General features: G+C 35.8%; 1 protein-coding gene across 13 annotated transcripts in view; it reads right to left on the bottom strand.

Annotated features, from left to right (window-relative positions):
* The window catches only part of LOC108971988 (CUGBP Elav-like family member 4), a 755092-nt gene that overhangs the window by 296920 nt on the left and 435242 nt on the right, over positions 1-22930 (bottom strand). For 2 of the 13 annotated variants that reach the window (XM_018938380.1, XM_018938386.1), the window contains exon 1: positions 7889-8375. The exons of 9 other annotated variants lie outside the window; for them this stretch is intronic. The gene's annotated coding sequence lies outside the window, so the exon portion shown is untranslated. Of the gene's footprint in view, positions 1-7888; positions 8376-22930 lie in introns of those variants that run through there. 2 more of the 13 variants (XM_018938381.1, XM_018938382.1) reach the window with 2 other exon arrangements.

Below are 22930 nucleotides of genomic sequence, written 5' to 3'. Positions count from 1 at the left end.
AAAAAACGAAAAAATAATATATAAATAAAATAAATCGCTTTTTTGTATTATTTAAAAATTCAAAATACTTATTTTTGTTTTGTCAAAAAAGTTTCACAATATTTCTTATCATTAGTTCTTCAAATAACGTATTTTTTATTGCATGTTTTTACTCTTATTCTCCACATAATCACCATCTACTCAAAACATCCTATATATCACTCTCTCTCACACTCCCCACTCGCTCCCACATCCTGCCTGCGCTTACATACGTGCCACTGTGGTCAGCCACAGCGTGTTGTGTGCATGCTGATTTTCGGTTACACACTTTTTCACGACTTTTCGCCAACAAGTTCCAAACCGTTTTTTCCCCTCATTTCTCACGTTTTGTTTTACACAGTTTTTTACGCTTTACTTGCTGGACACGTTTATACGCAAATGCGTGGCAGAAACCACAACAAAGACACAAATGCCGAAAATACCGAAAATTTACATGAACATTTGTGAGCTATTTGCGTATTGCGGTCGGTCAGCTGTTCTGCTCCAGCTTTATTAGTGTTGTTTCGCAATTGTTTTGTATGGGTGCGGGAGTGTGTGAGTGCGTTGTTTTTGCACTCCATTGTGAAACTGTAAAATAGGTGCTCGAAAGCACTCAACTAAGCTGACCGCAAATTGCTTTTGTACGAGCGTATTTAGTGACCCAAATGCGGTTGGGCAAAAAATTTTATGGCAGAAATATAGAAAAGAAATAAAAGCATAAAAAGTACTAAAATTGTAAAGCGTTAGGTGTGGGGCTTAGCAGAGAACTTTCTTTATTTGGAGTTTTTATGTCAACAACAATAATAAAGAGTCAGGGTGCTGCGCTCTGCTTAAATATGATAGCCTGAAGTGAGGTATTTTTAAGCACTTTTGAACTAGTTTGGGACTAGTTCAGCAAATTGCTTTATTTTGCATTACATATTTGAATTAGTACATTTTTGGGTATTTCTAAGCACTTTTGGACTAGTTTAACATTAGTTGAGCATAGTATTGTTTATTTTTAAGAACTTTTTAACCAGACTTGTTAAGAAATCGAGTTGAGCATTTTTATTTTTTTTGTTGTTTTAGAACTCTTGAAGTAGTTTGAGACTAATTATAGTTTTTAAAATTTTCTAATAGTTTCATTAGCAAATACTATATGCTCTCCTTATTGAGGAGTAACAGTAAACTAATATCTATTAACAAAACAACATAACAACATTAGGAAATTAGTTTTTAATTTGCCCAATGGTAGTCCTTTGCACGCACAGGTGGAGAGATAAACGAAATATAATTCGTTTGATTAAAAATACCCTGCAGGAAAATTTTGCCTTATTAATTGAATAACTAATTTCATAATTTAAAATAATTCTTCATAAAAATAATTATTTGCTGCCTTTCAAGATGCTGTAGATGCACAGAAAATATACTAAAGCAAATTTCATCTTTATGGATTAATATAAACAAGTACTGAAGCGAGTTTCATCAGTGTAACGTCAATTCAGCAGCTCTAGAAATATTTCGCTACAGCTAAATTATTTTTAGTATGCAAAATTTGTATTATTTAGTTGAAAATATAGCACATAAATTTAAAAAAAACCGTAATTTCGGCATCACCTCAGCAAATATTGTTTTTTACACCACAGTGAAAGTTAGTGTCGTTGTTGTAACACAATATTAAAAATTATGTACACAGGAACTTTTCAACAACATTATAAAATTCCCAACTGGTCCCTCAACCGCCAACCACATGCATATTTGAGTGCCCTTGCGTGTTTGCTACAAGCCACATGCATAATTAAGCATACTTCTAGGGGTTAACAAAAGTTTTGGCTTACTTTAAGCAAACCACAAATCAATACATACATAAGTGCTTTCAAATGGCATATCGACGTGTTTGCATGTCAGCAGGCAGCAGACAGAGCCCGTTTTGTGCTGTAGCAGCAATGGTCTTAGCGCCACTACTACATACACACACATGGTGCTTTTTTACTTACTCTGCGTTTATGTGTTCACAAATTATATGCACGCACTTTTTTCTATGCATCTTCGCTTTATATAAGCATTTCATGTGCGTTGTTTGTGTTATGATTTTCTTGTTTTCGTAAGCAAAAGCCTACTTGACACGCATTCATGAGCCCAAATTGTTAGCAATTAGCTAGCACAGGGACACACTATATGCTTATTTACATAAATTCGTGCTAGCAGCTGTACGTGTGTGCGTGGCGTTATATTGCCTGTGCAATTAAGAAATAGCCCCAATATAAACACTGAGTAACAATGCATATCCGAAACTGATTTTCATGGATTTTGGCCCTAAATTAGCGTACAATTTTCATTTGCATTTTACTTCACTTTCTTCGGATATGTTTGGACACATTTGTATGCGGTTAATTAGCGTTTTGAGTTACATCGTGTGGAAAAATATTGTGTACTAAAATAGAAGTGCGAGCAGCTGGATATTTAAAATTACATGTTTGATGATTAAATGAGAAGACAAGATAAAAAATGGATTTTTCGGAGCTCAATGCATCGGCTAATTGTTTGTTTGTCTTCTACAGGTATTTCAAACTAATGACATGTGTACATATGCACATATATAATAAAAATGTTTGATTGCTTTTTGTACAGGAAGTGGAAAGCAACAGCGGACCATCTGTTAGAATATTACATACTCTTCGCAAATACTAAAGTCTATCCACAAACGGTATGATCGCTCAGTTTGTATGACAGCTATATGCTAAGTGATTCAATTTTAATAATTTCTTTGAATATTGCATCATTGCTTTAGGCAATAACCCATGCAAAATTTTGTGAAAATATTTTGTCAAATAAAAAAGTTCTCTATACAAGCACATAATTGCGATCGTTCACTTTGTATGACAGGTATATGCTATCGTGATCCAATCTGAGCAATTTTTTCAAATGTTATAGCAATGCTTCGGATAATCATCTGTGCTAAATATCTCGTCATATTCAAAAGTTTGCCATACAAGCGCTTAATTCTTTTTCTACTCTTTGTATGACAGCTTTAAGCCATAATGGTCTTATATCGATCATGCTGACAATGTACCAACAGTTTAGTCAGAAAAATACGAATACAAGCTCACAGCTCGGTCTCTAAAAACTACAATTTTTTTACTACTTTAACTATGATCCCCACTTCTTATTTCCCTACAAATATTTCAACAATTTCTATATTTATGAGAAGAAACCGCATTTCCTTTCTTTGCACTATATATTTTTCCCGCTGCTGCTTGTTTCTCCTTAACTTCTAAGATTTTTTCATCACATGACATTTTTTCCACCACCTCCACAAAATTTCAATCAATATCTTTCGCTGCTACTTGAAATATCCCCACTTCATGCAAATTTGTATGTGGTTATGCGCAGAAGAAAAAAATCACAAAAAAAGAAAATATCACAGAAACGGATATATCAAAAAAAAAAATTAATAAATAAAAAATAAAAATCAAAGAAAATAAAAAATCGATAAGCCTTACTGCCATCTGCTAACACATATACTTATATACACATATACAAAGATACTAGATATATTGCAGGCTAAAGGTTGAACCACAGCCACAGCACAGGTTTAGGCGCACACAAAGAGGAAGTGTGTAGCAGAAGACAGCTACGCACCTGCTTGAAAGCGAGTATACAAGCACGTATGTGTGTATATGTGTCTGCGCGGTTGTGTGTATTTTCTGACTATTTTGGTATTATCAGTAATGGAAATTTGTAGAATAAAGAACCTATGCAAATAACAGCATCAGCAACGGCATCAGCACCGACAAAAAACAGCAAATGCTGCTTGAGTTAGGTGAAAGCGACAACAACAGCAATAAGGATGACTTGAGGTGAATTTTCGTAGAAATTTTGATTGAAATTTGCGCTGTCAAAAAGGTAAAATGCTATAATGTAGGCAAAACAGTCATTTCGTGAAGCACACTTCAAGGCGCGTCAACCCACACTCATATAGGCTACACATTATACGCACACAGATACACTTTGCTGCGAACCTTTGTGCGTACGTGTCGGCTCAGATTGTGTGATAGATTGTGCGGCGCAAGCGAGTTGACGGCTGATTTGCCGTTTTCTTACTTATATTATTATAATGCTATGTTTATTGTTGTTGCTCAAGCGCAGCATTTCCGTTGGTACTGTCAGTTCCTCACTTATATAGAAGTATGGTATGCGGGCGTTATTTTTGCCCAAAAGTGCGACGCAGTTCGCTCGCTATCTGCCTTGTGCGCTGATGACTTTGACATTCTTGCTAAAATTATCCGACCATTAATCGATTGATTGCGTGAATAAGTGAGTATATAACGGTTTGTGCATATGTGTTCATGAGACCTACTAGTATAACGGTTTGGTTAAGTGATTGTGTGCGTGCAATGTAGATAGGAATTTTCTTGGTATGAGTGTATTTAAGTATGTATGTATGTAGTCGTATTACCAACTGTGCACGATTTTCACAACTTTTTGCTGTTGTTCTTCTACGCTGCTTGTGACTTTTTGTTTGAGCATATGCTATGGAAATGCTTGAGTGACAGCTTAAATTGCTTTTATTTGCAACTCTGACAGCTTTGGAGCTTTATTTTTATGTATATTTTCGAGTATATGAAACCTATTTAGAAATGAGAATGAGTTTTGTAATCGATTTTTTTTTTGCCTACAAAAAATATGTAAGATTATTAACTGTGGAACTATAAAAGATAAAGCATAAATGGAATGTCTGTGACTTCTTATCAGAGAAGTTCTACTAAATGTGCTTAATAAAAAATTTACCCTAGTCTAACATCAAAATATCGAAATTTTCCCTAAATGCATTCTTCAAAAATTTCTGAGAACATGTTCATAGCAATTAAACACAACTATTTCCTTTAATTCATTAGACTTTAGAGTCATAAATATTATGCAGAAACTCTCTTCAAATGAAGCATGAAAGCAACTGAAGGGTATTAGCACAAAGCGCTGCCCATAGGCTTTGAGATATCAACGCGCGGCTTCAAGTATGCTACGCAGTAGCATATTAGATATTATTGTGAAGACAAAATAAACAAATAAAGGCAAACAACAGCTACAATTTCAAGCRCAGGAAGAATTCAATACGCACGAATGAATTTCATACACTTGTTAAGCACATCACGTCTTTTAATTGATATTGTAAAAGGTACTGAACTTGTGTTATGTATGTGTGTACTCAAGTATTGAAATGGCGTGTCGATGAGATTGGATAGAGATACAAGAGAGATATTAGAGCAAGCAATTCTTGTAAAAAATATGTTCCAACTGTATAGATTGCACCAATATATATACAACCAGTAAGCCTGTATGTGTCACTTGCATGAAATCACAAGGTATGCGCAACAGCTATGACCACTCGTTTGTTCCCATTTTGTAGCACGTTTGTTTTAGCCTCAGCTGCCAACTGCCAAGCATCAATATAATTGTAATTGTAAATACGCACGCATACATACAGACGTATGTACATATATACAAGTACGATATATTGTTGGTGTTTGATGTCTGCTGGCAATGTATCGACAATACCATTTACAACAGCGGCATGCATATACATCGCTACAAGTATTTTTGCTGTTGTTGTTGCCAACGAAGTTGTCGGTGCTTCATTTAATATTAACTTGCAATCATTTCTAGCGAAAGGCGAACAAGTGTGCAGCTAGCACACAGAAGCGACGAAAACGAAATGAAATGAAAATGTGAAAAGCGTTGAAATGATGATGGCGACGAAGGGAAGCACAGGTGCCGTGTTAAGAGAGATAAGTAGTGAAGACAAGTATATGTGTATGTGCAAGTAGACAGTATTGGATGTGTTATTGACGCTGACGCGGCGGCGAGGCGACGATGAATCGATTGTATGCACGAATGCATCCTTACATACTCACACACACACGGCGCTTGTGCTTCAAACATATGCAACACATTAAGTTCAACTCTTTCGTGTTGTTGTATACTTATAAGCGTCTGTTCGACAATGTAACTGTGTGCTATACAGATTTGTCAGCATCTATATATGTATGTGTGGCTTTCTTTAGTCACACACATGCATAAACTCACATGTATGTACGAAATAGCGCCAGTAGGTTTGTGTGCTTTCAATTGGAAAATCGTGCCGCATATACTGCTACCACTCTACTACTCATGCCTTTAGCTGTAGTTGTCGCGCCACTCATGTGCTCATGTACGAGAGCACGGAAAATTATATTTAGCAGGCAGTCTAGTGCCTTAGCGCCGTAAAGTATGCACACTCGGAATTAATTGAGTATTAAATTGTGTGAAGCTGCTGGAGAGGCATTACGGCTTGTATGTTGACAGCGTGCCTCATTTGCAGCAATGTGAATTATTTAATAACGGCTAAAATATGTAGCTCTCGCACACGAGAAATTAGTGCACGAATTTTTGATATATGTGTTAGGGCCAAAAGCAATTAAAGTAATATTTTTTTCATAAATTGATCCACAGATACTGTCTCTTTATCATATGTCTTATCAAAGTCAGGGAAATACTTTAAGATGTAGAACGTCAACCATAGGATCGAAATGAAACCAAGACAGACATATTAGTTTTGTTAGAAAAACGAAATATGTACATTTCATGTAATGGCATAAAGGGTAGAATCGAGAAAGGGGATTTTACATATACACAACCCTATATCTATTTCCCTGCAGCAACAGGTTGAAAGAGTATTAAAATACATGATGTGGATGGACAGAAAAGTGTTATCTTATTCTGTAAAAGAAAATGATCTCTCTTTCGTGAATCTTGAATTTTTGACAGAAACTTTGAGGTTACGTGAAATAAGTCTGTCCTAGATCTTTTTATTACCCACAACTTTGGCACATAACTCTTTCTCATAGGACGCTTAATTTTTCTAGAAATTGATATAAAGAAGTTTAACTTCGCAAAATTTAAGCACAACTTTCCCCTTCTAAAACCCTTCTATTTCCTTTAATATTTTGATTTTATTTTACTTTTCTAATAGATTTCATACTACAATATTTTTTTCTCAAAATTAACGACCCTGGCTTATGCTTTCACCTCGATTCCCATAGGTCCGCATTTTACCTAATGCTGCAAAATTATGTTAAGCTGTGATTGCTCATCAAAGCACTGATTTGTTGAAAACTAAATTAGATGTTTATATAATCCATAAATATTTCTTTTATTATTTTAAAAGTTGTATATAATCAATTACTATTAAAGGTAACCTATACTTTTTTTTTTTATTTTAAATTTTTTATATAATTAAAATATTATTTAATTATTTATTTACCAAAAATTAGAAAATATTTAAATTACGGTTCGTTTATAATGAACGCCACTGTGCTAGCTGATAGTGTATTTCTATTTATCAATAACAAAATGTACACACGTTCTCTCTCTCCTCTGCTAAGAAACTCTATGTATGTATACATATATGTTCATCATTAAATGTAAACACTCTATGTTAATAACAGAGAAAAGTGAATGTTGATAAACAGTAACGAGCAGCAGAAGTAATGTGACTGCGCAGCTGATCTCCTAGTTTACGCTCAGCTGATTACACAAGTAGGATAAAACTATAGTAAATGAAGACGAAGAGGAGAGGCATTCAAAGTTCACTGCTAAAAATTACGACGGCACCTGTTGGCAGTTAGAAGGATATTTATTAATACAATGGCCACCAAATCTTTTAAATTGAATACATGCTTTGAAAAGCTTATATATGCACATATATGTATGGATGTACATACATACATATGTATGTATATGAAAAAAATTTATGTTTAATTTAAAATAAATGTGCAATAACTTGTCATTAAGAGTCACATTTCGGCATAAATATACTATGTAATTATTTTTGTAATATTTTATAAGCTCTTACCTCACTTTATTTTATTTTGTTTCGCATTTTCTGTAATAAATTTATGCACTTCCCTACACTAAACTATTTTCCCTACATCTAACATTAACACAACATTTAATGCAAAAACACTTTCAGAGCTCTGCTTGCGCCGACGCTCAATAAAACTTTATTTATATTTAACATTAACATGGCACACAGGCGTTGGTTGCTCTGCTTGCGCCGACGCCTACTTACACTTTATTTACAATAACATAACATTGCACAGCCACTAACAAAGCTCTGCTTGCGCCAATGCTCGACGCTCTGGGCACAGCTTTTGCACTCACTACTTTGCACTTTCACTTTTACCACGCAAATAACAACGCTCGATCTTGTTTTACTTTAAAACGATTAAATTCGCGAACTTCAACCTAATTATACTAAAACCTACTCAATTGCAGCGTTAATTCCTAAACTCATTTCACTTTTCACGGAGCTGCTGCAAACACCACCTTTACGACCGCGATATAAGGACACGACTGTGCAAATTAAGAACGACCAATCACAATCAAGCTTCTAAATTGTTTGGTATCATGATCGTGACAAACAGATGGCGCACATATTACTAGTGACCACTAAATATTTAATACACAGATGTTATTATATTTGTTTATTAAGAGCTAGCACATTTAAAGTCGGAAAATATATCGCTGACCAAAATGAATTTGAATTAACTAATAACAATTTTAAATATATAAAGTTGAAAATTTGAAAAATTATTTATTTAACATATCCATGTTTTTAGAAGTACTTTGACAGCTTATGCTACCCTGTGCCAGTTACTGAAGCGGTTCATTGTTTTCAGATGTCGCTTCCTTATTGACAACTCGAATATGATTGGTCGTTCTTAATTTTCGAAGTAGGCCCTGCTCCACGCAATTGTATGTATCTATGTAATTTGTATACATTTGCATAGCTATACATATGACTACTTGGCTTGCAATAGTTTAATAGTTGCGCAGCCACTGGATGTCTTTAAGATCCTTCTAACTGCCAATAGATGTCGTTGGTATTCTCAAGAGCGAATATCACCTGTTGCCTCCTACTATTTGCACCGCCATTGTTTATAGTTCCTTTAAGCTAAGCGTCCGCGTAAGTGGAATAGCATTAGCAGAGTACAGCATATTCTCCCATAATTGTGGCTGAGAGCGCATGTACATTAAAGCTGCGCCGTCACATTACTGCTGTTACTATCACTGTTGATTCACATTTTCTGTTAGACTAGCGTGTTTAGCATGGCCAATTAACATTTTTGGCATCGAGACTATTTGCTTACAGGATAAAACAGTAGTGGCCATGATATTAGGATATTAAATAAAAAAAAATAAAATACTATAACATAAACTCAATCAAATTAAATCAAGTAAAATTAAATAAATTTAATTCAATATAATAAATAATAACGATGTCGAGAATTTGCTGAAAGGGTTGTGGAATCTTCTTAGCACCTGAATTTCAAGCATCCTTACACACCACCATTTTATGCTTAACTTTTCATCGGCAAGTAATATGCAAATCTGGGCAAACATAAACTTATTTCTCAATTTTAAATACACTTCTAAGTATGGTGATGTATATACATACATACACATATGATAACTGTTTGTGGCACTAGCTGCCAGGAACACTTAGACGGCAAAAAGCGTAGTTAATTAAGAGAGTGCTCACACGAAATATAGAACTACCCTTGTACGAATTTTCGGGGGTGTAATGGTATATAGGCTTTTAATTTTTTTTGCCACAACATTTTTTGGGTTACATCAAAGTCTCAACAACATGAAACACTATTATTATTTCAATAATAAGTACAAGCAGCATTTATTTATGTGGGTAAATGTCTACCGGCATAGGTAGCTCACTTAAATGACAACACGTGACAGTATTCCTGCCTTTGGCGTTTCCTTTGCTTTGCTGCGTAACTAGCTTGACGATTTTTCTATTTTGGCTTTGAGGGTTGCTTGCCGGCACCAAATGAGTTATTTTGCATTGGGTTGGGCAATCAAGCGGCACATGTGAAATTCTAATTCGGTCTTTGGCACTTTTTTCTTGTTCGCTTTGATGGGCTGTCATTTGGCGCAAACATGAGTGACGCATATTTATTGAATACTCGGTAGAAGTGAGCCAAAAACAATTTTGTAAAGTATACTTTCCTTCCGTTTGCTAAGTTTCGACTTCTTATTTTGCTGGAATAATAAATAATGAATGGGAAGAAATGCAAGTGACATGATGGCAAGCAAACTGGGGGCGTAACGACAGAATTTTGTGGATGAAAAGACGTTTAAGTTATCATAGCGGGTACAAGTGTTACTTGTGATTGTTGATAAACATATGGTGTTTAGTGGAACCTGATTGAGTTCTCACGATTTATTTGCAAGCATTATTCTAGAGTTAAGTTTGTCGTACTAAAAAATTAGGAACAGACACATTTTTGTTTTAGTAGAATAATGAGAAAATCGGACTATGATAATAAAAGCTAAGAATTGATATTCATATCCAAGCCTTTAGGTGCAAAAAAATAAAAAAATAAAAAAATTAATAATTAAAGCAAAATAATAGAATATATTTCTATATTATCTATAAGACCGAATTATAAAACTTAAGGTTCTAAGTAGTAGAGAAAGTGATATTTTTGAAAAACTGATCACCATAACGAGTTGAGTTGATTATATATAAGCGATCTAGTCGCCCAGTTTTCGAGATATCCTTCTGAATTTTGCACACATCCTTCCGTGCCTAAGGAGTTGCTCATTTGTCGGAACCAACGATATCCGACAATTATAGCATAAAACTGCTATGCAAACTAAACGGTCGTAATCAAGTGCTGAAAAACTTTTTTATTTTATTTTATATATTCAAGAAATTTGGCACATATTGTTTTCCAAAAAAATGTTATAAGCACCGAAGAAATTTTTAAGATTGGTTCACTATAGGTTATAGCTGCCATAGAAACTGTCCTATAAAAATCAAGTACATGTATGGAAAACTTTTTCGTTCGACAAGATATATTCAGGAGATTCGGCCAAGATTATTACATAAGTAATCGACACAATCTGCGAAAAAAATGTTCAGATCGGATTACTATAGCATATAAGTGCCATACAAACAGTCAGATCAAAATCAAGTTCTTGGAAAGAATCTTTTCTGTTAACGAATATTTTATTTTATTATTATTATTATTATTTATTTTTTTTTTTTTGGTTTTGAATCTCTTACAGTTTCTTTCTATGTCCAGGTATTTTCGTATTAAAACATTGAAATATATTCTCATATGATACTCATAAACATGACATTCTAACAATATCACATTAACTTTAGATTCCATGCAACGCAAAGTTAATTTCCAAAATAAAATCATTCATTTAATATACACATTAGACATGAAAACAGAGATTAAACTCACATAAAACCACCCTTTAACAAACACTTAACCCCTTAACGCTGCCAAGACAGCAGAAACTTGTTTGCATTTTCCATGCAAATCAGGCAAAAGGTCACAAAGTTCATGCGCTGCTTTATACAAATGGTGAAGCTAGCGAGATACATATATATATATATATATATATATATAGATACAGTTATGAAGTTTGTATGTAGTGGCTTGAAATTGTTGTTTTTTAATTATGGCAAAATAATGCGCACAAATAAAGCCATTGCCGATTACAAGTCTCTTACGCAGCAAATACGTTTTCCCGGCGTTAGTTAAATTTGACATAAAAAATATATTTTATTGACAATATACCAACACATACAATCGTGTACATACGTGTGTGTGTGAATATGTAATGAAAATTTTTAATAACAACTTTACAACCCTTCAACATGCTGGAGGCGACGCGTCATGGATTTTAATTTGCCAACTGTGCGGCTGGTTAAAGTTGATGCACATATTTATAATTGCGTGTGTGTGTGCAACCGTGAGTGATTGGACAAGTTGCGTGCTTATGTTGTAAGTGTGTGTGTGTACATAGCTCGCGCCACATGGGCACGTGCGTTTGCTGCCAGCACTGGCGCTTGACGTGCGGCGAAAGTTGGGAAGTGCGGAAAAGGTGTACAACAACAAAGCCAACGCAGCTAAAATTTAAAAGCATTGCTGGGAAATAAGGCAAGCAAAGCGGCAGCACACCAGATCAGTTGCCGAAAGGGTTAGGATTTCAATAAGCATATTTGCATGCATGTATGTATGTAAATAATATTGTTGCTGTATGCGGGTGCGCTTGCTGTTGGTTTTCCCTGTGGTTGCCTTCCGCTGGCGCAAATGTAATTTCAAGTTCAAATTGCCATGTAGCAAACGTGTATACATAAATAGACTAAAAAAATAGGAAAAATAGCATACCTGCAGGCGCACCCCTTTTTTCTTGCTACGCGTTTAAATAAAAAACCTTACACATTTAATTGCATGGAAGAGTTGTATTACAATTTTCAAAAATTGTACCGTAGCCTTGTGGGCACGCACACATGCACACATGCATATACACAAATAGATACGTGATGGTTTGTTTTGGCATACACAATTTTTCTAAAGTTAAAAAATGAAACCTCTAAGTGGTGTCGAACACAGCGTAGCCAAAATAACTCATGTCTGCTTTGATTTTCGTTGGCGCTTGGGTTGTGCACGCACAAATTCAGGCATATACACATACATACAGCAGCAAATTAGTTAGTGTTTACCTTTCTGGTTGTATATATGTATATCCACTAAAGACGAGCCACTTCTTTTCCATGCTTCTTCGTTTGCGCCGAGAATTGATGTTTGCTTTATTAGGTGTTAAACGGCTTAAGTATTTCGCAGATTTGGGTTAACGTTAACCTACATTAGCTTAAGTGGCTGCAGCAGATTGCGTTGGGACTGAAAGCTCATTGCTTTAGCGCACATTCCTCGCCTTTCTCACTCACTGTGTCGCCCCAACTCTTTACTTTTCATTGCTGCTGTGCGCTCCTTGAGATTTCCGTCATTTACTTTCACTGCTGATTTGACTTGACAGCTACCAAAGCGTTTTCAGTGGCAATGGCTCATAGGCATGCCTAACTGAACTTTTAATGTTTGATTTGCCAGCTGCCAACTCCTTCTAAGCTTCTACGCTTTTAATGCATATTAAATACGGTGTTGTTATAAGCCTATCAGGCGCTACTTTTGCGCCTGGCCATGCATGCTGTGCTTATGCGCCTCCCACGGACGCATTGCCAGCTTTGCTATTGATGTACGTAGGGGAATTCTTGATATCTGTGAAATTAGTTTTGCATTGCGCGCTGACTTTGATGTTGATGAATATGCGTCAGTTGTGAAGTCGACATGATTTGTGATTTGCTTTTTTATTTGAGCTAATAAATTAAGATTTTTATAATAAACTTGTATTATATAGGTGTATGTGCTATGAGTTTTGTATTCAAGAAAATATTCTCAGTGGTAGCATGAACCTCTTGAGCGAACTTCAGCGCCTGTGCAATTTTATTTTATAAAATATTGCTTTAAAAATCAAACTATGATATAGATATTTTCACGAACTTCCTGATTAAGTTTGGCCGAAATTAGTTGATTTTATAAGCTAAAGCTTTCGGATTGCTCGATTTCCAGACCACAGCAGCTCACAATAAACACATGGGAAAGAATTATCAGTAATATTGAGCTTAATATGAGTTCAACTTTTTTATATTAGTTTAAAAATGTACCACATGACTCTACTATACTCTTTCAAATATTTAAAATTTCTGGTGCAGCCCTGAGGCAGCTTGTATAGAAGACTTTTAAATTTGACGAGATATCATGACGAAATTTGGCATGAATATTGCCTAAGACCATTAGGCAATCTCCAGAGAAATTGTTGAGATCAGATTACTATATCATATAACTGCCATACAAACTGAATGATAAGAATCAATTGCTTGTATGAAAAACTTTTTGATTTGACGAGATGTATTCACAAAATTTGGCAGGGATTATTTTCTAAGACCATTATACAATTTCCAAAGAAATTGTTCAGATCAGACCACTATAGCATATAGCTGCCATACAAACTGATCGATTGGAATTAAGTGTTCGTAAAGAACATTATGCAGTTGTGAGGGACTTATAACTTCAAAAATGACCAGTCCAGATAAAGAAAATATTATTTAATGTTTGACAATATGAGAAAGGTAGAAAGGCTTGTGTTGCTAATATTATGTCATATACAAATAAATATATGTTACCCATCTACTAATTTGTATTTTTCTCACTATAAAATCACATTTAAGAGCCTGCATATTTGATACCCAGCCACCAACACACCACATCAGCATAACGCACAGAATCATTGTGTAATTTCCATTTCTATTGCAGTTAAGGATACTGATTTTAATGCTTGCATGCGACTGCTGGTAAGGAGTCTATGAATAACTTAACAAATACTTAGTAGTCAGCATAGTCAGCAGTGACTAGTTGGTAAAAGGCACATAGCCGACTGACTGTTAACTGCTTTTGCCAATTTCCATGCTTATTTGCCATACAAAAGCGCCCGGCGTCTACTTTCTCACATTTAATCTGCAGCGACAATACGCACTCACTTATTTATGAGCGCTACGGAGCGCGCAAGGTTATGTGGCGGCGACAGAGATTGTGGAGCAGTGCGCGAAGCTGCATTTATGTGTGTGTATGTGCTGTTGTTGGTGGCGTCTTGCCAGCCAACTGCTTAACTTTAGACTCGATGCGGTGCATGTGGCACGCGACTGCTTAGTGCCGCTGGGACATGCTCATTTTTTTCACCATATCTCTCTTTCTCTGTATGCGCCCTTTTTGCGCTTTTTGCAAAAATCTTAAAATATTTCAAAATCACAATGGGGATTTTGGCCAATGTCGTGGTAGTTAAGTGGTGGTGGCAAGTAGCAAATGCATATGGGGTGTCGCAGCAAGCATAGCTTAAGGCGCACGCAACACCAGTTAGCAGTTTTATGTATTGTTTGTGTGTGAATGTGTGTGTTTGAGGTATTACAAGCGTATTAGATAAGCCATTTCCGTTTGCTACAGCATGGCGAGTGCTACTTTACAACTACAGTTATATTACGCGCATATATTACAACTACAATGTAAGTACCTAACGTGTGTTAAGCATTGCGTGCTTAGTTGTTATTGTTATAACAGCGTTATGTATGCATGTTTTCTTCCTTTTTGCGCTTATTTTTTTCTGATATTGCTGTTTAGTGCTTATTTCGCTCCCTCATCTAACATTTCAAGCTGCCGCTTTTTATTATTTAATGGAGCACAAAATGCACTTTAGCCTTCATGAGAGTTCATCATCAAATTTGTGTGGGCGGCAGAAGGGCGCACTGCTTGTGGAGAGGGATAACCTGCCAAAAAGTAAAAAAAAAAAATAAAAAAAATAAAAATGAAATAAAAAGTTGAGGGAGCACAGTTAAGGACCTTAAATGAAAATAAAATGCTGATGTATGCGGTTATTGCTTGGTACTAAGGGGCGTACCTGCGAAAAAAAAAAAATATAAGAAAAGGACAATAAAAAAAGAGACAAAACACGGTTTCTAACAGCCAACAGTCCAAAGAGGCCTTTTAACGCACACTTGTAAAAACGCCCTCACCACTTATTACCTTCTGACCACACATTCATTTTTAACATATCCACGAAGGTGCACATAATGTAGCACAGCTAGCAAATTAATAATTTATATAAGAAAATGTGCGTTAAGAGATTCACTTTTGCACGTTTTCGTTTACCGCACTCAGCAATCGTGCCACAGCACTATGCTGCCGCCAGCCACTTTTGCCTTACAAGCCAATTTTCTCCGCCATTTTTTGCACCCATCATCTAATTTTTTATGCAACGTGTGTTATTGTGTATTCCTGTTTACAGTCTCATCCGCCTTTTCTCTCTGCGCTTCTTTCGCTTTCACACTCACTTTTGTGTCAGTGTACGTTTGTACACCTCCCTTTGTTTTACGCCAGCAAATTGCGTAAATAATGTGCGTATTGTGCTTGTCTTTAGTTGGCTCCCAACGCTCTCAGGCATCTTACAGGTTATTCGCAAGGTCATGCTATTACAGTTTTTGTTGCTTTGCAATTGCGTGTTTGTTCATCATGTCTTTGCTTGGTGCCACTTTCCAAATGGGCTATGCAATCTTATTAAAAGGCTGCTTAGTAGCTGTTTAAAATATACTAACATACTTGCAGGCTGAAGAGGAGGGGAAGGATATTTCAGACATCTGCGTGTGTTGTAGCTTTCTCTTATTAGAATTTTATAACCAATTTCTTATTCCTTTAGCTAATTTATAACTGATGTGTCTGCGTATAGTGGGTGTGGGGTCGGTAAAGTCATGTGGAACTTTATTTTGACAGTCTAGAATGGCTAAAGGTATACTTACATATTTGAAACTCTTTTTTTATAAGAGAAAATTTTTTTTATTTTATATGGATTTTGAACTCAAAAAATTATAAAGCTTTTAAATCGTTCTATCTGCTGTATTAATATCAATATAGTGCACCTAAAGTATACTAAGATAGTTGAAGCTTTATAATTATAGAAGAAAGAAAAATTTGGTGTTCTTCGCAAGTTTGCAGAGAAGCTTTATGGTGTAAAAATACCGAGAAATACCTACGTTCGCGTCTAAAATGTGAATATCGAACTCTTTAGTCCGATCGTTATAGGAAAAACTAAAAAATTTTGAAATCAATTATTTCTGTGCAATCTTCTCCTTTGCAAGTTGGTAGAGAATATGTGTGGTCTAAAAGCACCGAAATTCCTATATAATGGCGACAAATCGAACTAAGATCGCTTCTTCAGTCCGATAGCTATCGGAGGTTCAAATGCGTAATATGGCTCTTTTTTCAGCAATTGATGGGGTTTCGAAGATAATGAGACGCTATGGTATGCATTGGTATACAATTTATGACTTTCAGAGTATTTAAAAACGAAAATTCTATTATTTGCATGCTACCCAAACTGACCTTGAAATGTCATTGTTTGCTTTTACTCAAATTAATTTTCGGGTATTATGCATTAACCTATATTTACTAGAGGATAGTTAAAAATGTGTCAAGGGACACAGCTTTACACCTAAATATGTGTCTGAAAGCGAAACCAGATGTGAGGAAAAGGAAGAAGCTTACACAGCAAAGATACCAAATAAGGGAATGCTCCAATTGCCGAAGGGCGTATATGAACCACTAAGCGAGTGTTACTTATTTATAAGGCTAAGTACATTGGCTATGCTTGTATATACCTACATACATACATGATCTTAGCTCTATCACATAGCAGGACTGCCAGCGCTTATCTGCCGCTGCTGATAATTTATTCAAAGCTTGTTTTCTCAACATTCGCACTTATTTTTCTTCCCTAGCAACAGCTAAATAAAGCTACGTACATATTCACGATCTCCTCGCTCCTTTGTCACTTCAGCGCCCTGTTGCAGCGACTCATCTCCATTTCCTCGCTCAAAATGATTGTAATTTATAAATTGCATTCCACGCTGTCGCTTTTCATTTAAAACTTTGATATATGAGTTGCACTGATGAAGATAGTGCCGAAGGAGAGAAAGAAAAAAACAAAGCAGCAGCAGGAAAATAGGACATGGAACCTAACAATCGCATATGCAGCAAGCAGTTGTTGACACACAAATACCACGCTATGCGTGCACTACCAGATAATCAAATGCATGAGCGTATGCCACACACACCAATGAAAGGTTATGTTGTTTTTTAGCTCAAGGACTGCGTAAGAATATGTTTTATTTACATTTTTTTTTTTTATTTTTTATATGGAACATATTGTCAAATAGTATGCGCGCATACTTTGATATGCGATATTCAGCTGTGTTAGGCAACACGCACAGTCATCCGGTTCGAAGCATTGCAGATGTGTTGCCACAGCTACACGAAGGCTAACTGCGCTTTTAGCTGCAGCGCTGAAAGATAAATAAAATGCTCACCGAGCCAGCACTGTGTGACAACTAAATGGAGGATGTGTTGGACTTTTTGCATTTAATAATTTTCAACAGTGAACAAGGGTTATAAACAAGGGTACCAATTTAACAAGACAAGAAAAAGAAACAAAAACAAAAAAACAAAAAAGTAACATATGGTTGCACCGAAGATACAAAACCCTTTACACATGCCAAAGCTGTTCACGAATAGAACTGGATTTTGATGGATCAGTTTGTATGGCAGCTACATATATGCTACTGTAGTCTGATCCAAATAAATTCTTTGGAGATTATAGCCTTATTGTAGACTGTTATCAGTGCCAATTTTCATGAAGATAATTTTTCAAATGAAACATTTTTCCATACAATGACTTCATTTGGATCGGTCAATTTGTATGCCAGCTATATGATAATGCACTCCGATCTGAAAAAAATTCTCTGAAATATGTAGCGTTGTTCGGCAATACTTCATGCTTCAAATTATCGTAAAAATTTCTGATCAGTTAAAAAAGTTCTCCATACAAGCTCTTAATTTGATACTTCAGTTTGTATGACAGCTATATGCTAAAGTGTCTTGATGTGAACAATTTCTACGCGGCATGCATGGTTGCCTTAAGTAATAGACCGTACCAAATTTCGTGAAGATATCTCCTCAATTAAGAAAGTTTTCCATACAACCATTGATGATTGATTCTCATCGTTCACTTTGTATGGCAGCTACATGCTATAGTGGTCCGATGTCGGCCGTTCCGACAAATGGGTCGCCTCTTGATAAAATAAGAACGTGTGTAACATTTTGTGATGATATCTCAAAAACTGAGAGGTTAATTCGCATATATACATAAAATCGTACGGACCGACAGACGAACATACATAACCTTATTTTCTTCTAACACCTTAAAAAAGTTTTTCGAGGCTTAAAACTTACAGATGCTCATCGATATGAACTAGAAATGCTAGCAACTTATCAAAACTTCCCCAAAATTCAATGAAAATGGTAATAATCTCTTTAAGAAGCATACTTTAGGGCTAATGTAAGAAATAATTTTAAATTGGAAATAACAACCACTAACACACTTTCCTATACGTATCCAAGCTTACTTTTCATTTAAGTTGTCACATAAAAATGGCAAATAAACCTTACAGCCACACGCGCAACACAAACAACAACCACCATTGCAAGAAAGCACAACAAATACAGTCAATACACACAACCCATTCACATGTGAGCATAAATATCTACTACAATCCACTCGTCGATCTTCCTTTTTGCTCTGAAAAATATGCGACAGCTTATCCACCATGCCACTCAGGCACTCATCAGTGCTCATGGCGCTCTTAGCATTGTATGCGCTTGCTCTTCCTGTTTATTTGTTGCCCGTAGGATATGCGCTTAAGTACTTTTAATTTACTTATTATTTGTAAACAAAAGCTTTTTGAAGTGCTTGCTTTTAAGATGAAGCTGAAGTGAAACGACTTTTTACCAAACAAAAGAGGCAAAAAATGTTACCAGACTAACACAAAGTATGGCAGAAGAAATGAACGGTTGCAATAATGTCGCAAAGCAATTGAATACAGGTATGGGTGTATGTGTGGGTTTGTGCCTATATCTACATTGTGGTTGAATGGAGTTGAGTGAGTTGTTGAAGTGCTGATGAGTGGCGCGTATGAATGATAGGAGGAAAAATGAAATCAAATGCAGTCAAGTCTAATGTTGACAATTATGATAATGATTATAAGCTAAAGGGTGGCAAGTGGAGATTATATAATTTACTTGTTTTGAGAAAGAGATTATTTGATTCAAGAGTGGGATTAAAGGCGTTTAATATGCTTTTGTGCTGCGAATACTCAAAATCTTTATACATCTGATCAAATTTGACACGGACTGCAAAACAAAGCGTTGATAAGAAAGGAGAAACAAATTTGTTTTCATAGCTTAAGTAAAATAAAAATGCGAAATCAGCACCACTATAATATATATGATAATATTATTGTATAAGCGCACGAAAATCAGCGAAGTAGCAAAGTGGTACGAAGTTATTTGTAATGACGCCTTAGACCATGACAAGTAAATACTGATGGCCAAAAGGTGGTAATAAAACTAAAAAGAAAACAAAATATCAACAACAAGAACAATACTTACAAACCCATCAAACAGAGGAAGGAAAAATATTCTACGAAATGTCAAAGCAGAAAATGTAGAGATTGAATTGACAGTCGACTCGGACCTACGACGCACTTTATACACAAAAGTAGGCACTTTATACACGCCGACCAACTCAGAGTCCAGCACTTCACCCACACCTACCCACCAACAGCCTATCAGCGTCACACCGCACACTTTTCACCGGGGAGAAAATGGACCTTTACGCACCAAGATAGACAGCCATAACCGAACCGAACCGGCCTATCCTTGTTATTGCTGTCAGTGGCTTCATTTAAATGCAAATTTTGCTGGCATTTTACCTTTATTCCATCACTGAACGCCGAGGTGCGTGAGAAGTGGTCAGGCACATTGGTGGAAGACAAAAAAAAAATCGAAAGTATAAATAAAATAAGACATAAAATAGGTAAAATGTAAATGGCAGTTTGAAGTGTGCTATCGAGCAACTTTGCTGTGTAGCAGGAGGCGGATGTTCGCGCGAGCCGGATATAATAATAAAACATTAAAATTAAAATATACTGCCATGGCCAAACGTGGCGACCGTCAGCCAACATTTCAAAGCGCGCAGACAATGTAGAGCACGAGCAGTGGGCTTGGTGTGGCGAGCAAATGAGTGGCTGCGCGGAGCTGTGGGTCGCTGAAAATATAATATACATATATGGTTATAAAAGGCAGGTGATTGCGGCGTAGCCAACAGCCTGCCACGTAGCAGCGAGGCGCACATGAATGAAGCCGCAGTGGATGTGAAAAAATTCGGTATACCTTTGTTTTTTATTTCCTGCTTTTTTGGGTTTCAAGTTTATTTTCTGCTTTTGCTTTTGACCCTACAGCTAACTGCTTGCCTCATATTTAACGCAATGTGGTATATATATATATATACATTTCAAGGTGATAGCGTAATTGAAACATGGTTTTAGGCGCGCAAAATTACCACCACCCACAAAGTAAATACAAAAGGCGATAGCAAGCGGCTATGTTAGGTAACAGTGTGTATATATACTTATATGGTAAAATTTTGCTGCATATATTTCGTTTTTTTTTTCTGCAAACATGCTGTTAGGCGTTTTGCCATGTATAAGCGCAGAGACAAAGTAGAAATTATATTAAATGCTATGCAAAGTGATTTTTAAAATTCTTACACCAACATACCGGCAGGTATGCGAACCGCAAAGTTGTGCGCGCCTAAAAAGCTGCAATTAAAATTTTAATTTTTCTATTTGCATAGCCCAAAGGCGTTTGCTGTCGGTATTCAGCGCTTGCTTTACACAGCTGCAACGTAGCTGTATGCGCTGTGGTGTGCGAAAATTTGAATAAACTGTTTTTCACTGGCCGTTGCTAGTTGGTGGCGTGGGGCGCTTTGTGGGCTTATGCAATTCTTTACGTGATAATTTTTAAAGTGGAAGTTTTTTGTGCATAAATTTTAAACTCACTTATTTTCAAATAAGCGCAATCAAATCAAATGGTAATTAAAATTTAATTCTGGGTGTAAGATGAGGCGGCGGAAGTTAAAAAGTCTTAGTTTCCACAGTTTTTTTAGGGTCTATGGAGGATTCGAAATCAGGTTTAAAAATCATGTAATTATTGAAAAAAACATACTTGTTTTTAAATAAGCGCAAAATTATCAAATTGTAATTAAAAAGTCTGATTAAGTAAACGGTTAGGGGACGGAAACTGAAAGTGCCATAATTTTTATTAATTGTTTCTCCAAATAACTTAATGAAAGTTGTGAACATAAGTAAAACTTTTAACTATATTAACCTCTCAAGGCCTAAGAGAGTTGATAAAATATATTTTTTATTGTTAAAAATAATTTCGAAATTGGATTATTAAACTTCACTTAGAAAAATATCAACAAATAATCTACCATCCTGTATTTTCCTGGGAACTAAAAGCAATGTTACACCAAAACAACAATAACCGGCGAGCTGTCATATACTCGTCCAGCGCCTAAATGTATACCTTTACACAGTATTTATTTTGCAGCACATATGCGTGGTCTTCATAAGGCTGTTGATTGAAATACTTGTATGCACATTAAGCTGTGTCTACTGAGGCAACAGCAAAATGTAGTTGCCGCCTTTGGTCGCGGAGTTAATGAGTGAGTGGTGTGAGTGTGGTAACAACATTTTTGAACTCATATGTACGCAAAGATACCTGCGATGGATTGTCGAGTGTTAAAAGCAGTCAAACTACAACTTGTTGCTGTAGGGGAAAGAAATTTTAATATAAGTTCATCTAAAATATAAAGGGTGATCCAAGTAGAAGTACTTTTTCCAATAGCCTTTCTTTGACAGATCAAGCTGTTATGTTATTTATGTTCTATGGGCTCTTGAAAAGTTTCAAGAAGAACCCACGTTTTCGAGCCAAATTTTGTTCAGCGATTAGGCCCATTTCTGGCGAAATGGGTATTTAAAGAAGCAAAATTGAGACAAAAAACAACCCGAAGAGATTCAAGATCTTCAAAAAAGAAATGTGCCTTCGAACGATAATATGGATTCYCCCTTAAATTTGCAGTTTTTGTGTTTTTTCTTCAAAAAAGTAAGGAACCTCGATATCCGGACGAAATTTAAGCTCTTAATATGTTTATTTTATTTTTAGAAAATTTTATTTTTTTAATAATTAATTAATTGTTTAAATTCGATTTGTCCACCACAGTGACTCATCTGCATATATTTTTAGCAAACAAGATCTTCATTTCTTAAAATCCCGGTTTTTAATTATGTCTATACTTTATACAAATATTTGTACTTATACTATTGTACTGATTGCCATAATTTGACTAGCACTTTCATCACTCACTTACCAACGCTACTAAACAGCTAYTGTCGGCCATAGGCAACGGTACCGGCAACGACAGCGGCAACAAATTAAACATTACTATCCGCTTCCGGTTAGTTTGGAACTTTGGCAACAMCCTGCGGCGGCCATGTGTATAGTTTTGAGCAATAACA

The sequence above is a fragment of the Bactrocera latifrons genome, unplaced genomic scaffold (genome assembly GCF_001853355.1).
Source record: "Bactrocera latifrons isolate USDA-ARS-PBARC rearing strain unplaced genomic scaffold, ASM185335v1 scaffold_37, whole genome shotgun sequence".
In the NCBI taxonomy this organism is placed as follows: Eukaryota; Metazoa; Arthropoda; class Insecta; order Diptera; family Tephritidae; genus Bactrocera; species Bactrocera latifrons.
The sequence above is the reverse complement of the archived record's forward strand: the minus strand, read 5'-3'. Positions and strand labels throughout refer to the sequence as shown.